The 3,073-nt window shown below is 52.8% G+C and overlaps 1 pseudogene; it reads right to left on the bottom strand.

Moving 5' to 3' along the window:
• Positions 1–537: 537 nt before the first annotated feature.
• Positions 538–1,063, bottom strand: LOC100901394 (FACT complex subunit SSRP1 pseudogene; annotated as a pseudogene).
• Positions 1,064–3,073: the final 2,010 nt, after the last annotated feature.

Genomic DNA, 3,073 nt, shown 5'->3' with positions numbered 1-3,073 from the left:
TCCGCTCCTTCATTTCGCCTACCGGCATTCATATTTGGATTTTTTTTAGCGCATGAGCGTACGCACTCTACTCCTTGAGAGAGAGCAAATGTACCCAGGCCGAATCAAGGCCGAGTACCTGCTTATTCTTCCGGCAGCAGGGATCGAACCCACGCCGCCTCCCGCGCGAGCGGCGTCGTTGCGGCTATGCACGTTTGCACGAGTAGTGACAAACGCGCTAACCACTCGACCACCCGTCGGTGCTTCGACTTGACAGACACAGTCTTCCATTCCTCGCCGCCTTTTCCATTCCTCCCCGTAAGGTCTTCGAGTGCTCCAGGGTTTTCGCGTAGACTCGACGAGCATAAGTTTACAACCGGGGTGCTCCGATAGACCTTCCTCATCAGGATTGAAGTCGCTATCGTCTTCATCATCGTCGTCATCCTCTCGTTTCTTTGCCTCGCTTTTCACCCTGTGCAAGTAGGCGTCTGGACCGGAATCGTCCTCTTGGTCCGAATCGTACATGACCTCGTTGGCAAAGGTTTCTTCGGCTCCACGCTATTTGTTGCCGATCTTGAGCTTCTTGCTCTTGACAAACTCGTACACTCGACCGTACTCGTCTCTCTCAATCGACGAGAATACATGAGTTATCTTTCCGCAACTGTACTTCGATATCAAAGGATCGGGTCGAACCGCCGGACCGAGCGAAATTCACTGACGAGATCTCCTCGAAACGGACATGAACTGGAGGTTTGTGGACGTACGTGAAGCCCTTTTCGAGCGGGTACAGCAATCCATAGGACGATTTGTAAGTGCACGTGATAGCCGGTGTGCCATTCATGCTCTTGTGGTTTCCAGGCGTTGTGATCTTCCGCTGGACCGCAGCCTTGACGATTCGACCGAGGGTCTCAAAGACGGGTCCACTCATCTCCTTTTCGAGTTTGCCTTCATACTTTAAGGGAGGTAAGCCCTTGGGTGCCTCGCACTGACTATCGGAATGGCGTCTGAGATGGGACCTTGAAATTTGCTTCCGTAGACTTCTCGATCGAAAGTCGCCAGCCGTCGTCAACAGACACTGCATCATCGTGGTAAGCGCCCGCTGCGCGGAAGGGCTTATCGGTGCCAAGGCAGACATATTCCAGTGCGCTATCTTGAGATTGCGGGAGATTTCTCTTCCTTATCTTTGTTGAGTCTACCCGCAGAGAAAGAACGACGGAATGTCTGTTCCTCCTGGGACGTCATAGCACGTCGGACTAGTATCGCGCGAAGCCACTCTGTCCATCAGGATCCCATCAGGAATCACGAGGACAAACCACCAGAGGGAGGTCCCCGCGATTTCCAGCCGCGTGACCAAGCGACCCGGTGACCGGAGAGGCAGCACCCGATCGACCGACTGACTAATCGTAACATTGATCGATCTGGCGATTGATTCCTAAATCGAAGATTGAGAAGTTCACGCACACACTGGCACAGGGTCCAAGCTCCATCACTGCTCGCCAACAGGCAGCACAAGACAATAACTCGAGGCTACGTCCTCGAGTCGAAGGCTCGAGGCGTCCGAGAGACGACTACCGAGTCGAGTAGGCGAAGGCTCATGTCGGAGGAGTCGCCCCCTCGAGAGATTGTCGAACTTGAAATCCAATCGGATAGATATGACTTCGTTCTCTTTCGCGATATACCTCAACCTCGACTAGGTGGGCATGCCAGGGCTATCACTGAAGAGCCGTAGCCCGTGACTGTGATCGCGAGCATGCGCGACCAGGTCCCTCCGGTCGAGCCGGCAAAAATGATCGTCAACAACCTTCAACATCGAAATTAGGCGACTGACATGCTGCCTCTACGAGCGGGACCTCACGATCGGTATGGCCCGCCCGAGAGTCGCTTTTGTAAGCCATCCTCGTGACGTTGCGCTTCCCGGTCCGCCTCCCCTCCTTCACTCTCGTCGGCGCGTCGGAAGGTTTCCTCTGAACCGTGATATCGATAGTAGCGACGAAAATAATTCCTCAACGACGACCGTGATCGAGTCGCCGTGTCCGTTTAACATCTAGCGAGATTGAGTGCTTCCGCTCGAAATTTCGGACAGGTATTATCTCCTGTCTTTTAGCTCTCAGACCTGCCCGATCTCACTCTCTCTCTACCCTTAGGCTCGGACGCTTCGGACCATCGTCAAAAGAGCCGCGGCCCCGTGCACATTCTCCGTCCCCGTCACTGGGGAAGCGCTCGTCTCTCCTTAATTTATACCAGCTGAAGGACTGCTGTCGTCTTATGACGAGCGCAATATTATGGGTTCGGAATTCGGGACATGCTCCAAGGAACTGGTCCGGATTTTCTGACCCATGACGATTTCCATCAGCTGTACGTACCTCAAAAGGTACGGCGGTCGTGCCTTGGCAGAGCTGTACGTATCTATTCATTGTTGAACGCATACTGTCCTGATAAGCAGGGTCATCCAACGGATTCGAATGCCTGTGATGACTCCCCAGCCGCAGGAGAGACTATCGGCCGAAGTAACGGTTACGGGCTGATTGAAGCCTGTCTTCGAAGCCATCCGACAGATCGCTCGGTTCCGTTGATGACTTCTTCTTCATTGTCCCATGAGGGTTCCGTGATTCCTTGAAGTCGAGGGTATGATTTGTCTTCTGGAGCCATCGGAACAAGAGGCTTTCCTCATGCTTCAACGATCCTGGGGTTGGTAATCTAGTCGGGTCGGCGCTGACTCACTTTCCCGACCTTCTTCCTTCTCCTTCTGATTCTGTTTCCACTCATAATGATCAAGCCCTCGCTTCACTTTCTCGCGAATCATAGAGAAGAATTTCAGGATATTCCAAGAATTCGCGGAGGAGTTCGCTAAGTGGGTGAAGGTTTCGAGCGTGGAGTGGTGTGTATTGCAATCCTAGTCCCAAAATGAGTTGTGCTCCGATCATATTGGGAACGTCCTGCGCTCCGTCTCGTTTTTCCGCTTATCTGTCGAGTTCATGAATTTTCTTGTTCGGGTCTCAACTCTGTTCTTCATGATATCAAGGTCGCAAGGTCGGTCCGCTGCTGTACTGCCGACTTGAATGATTGTCTATCTCCTTGAGAAAACGACTGAATA

This window comes from Galendromus occidentalis, unplaced genomic scaffold, assembly GCF_000255335.2.
Source record: "Galendromus occidentalis unplaced genomic scaffold, Mocc_1.1 scf7180000077219, whole genome shotgun sequence".
Lineage (NCBI taxonomy): Eukaryota > Metazoa > Arthropoda > Arachnida > Mesostigmata > Phytoseiidae > Galendromus > Galendromus occidentalis.
The sequence above is the reverse complement of the archived record's forward strand: the minus strand, read 5'-3'. Positions and strand labels throughout refer to the sequence as shown.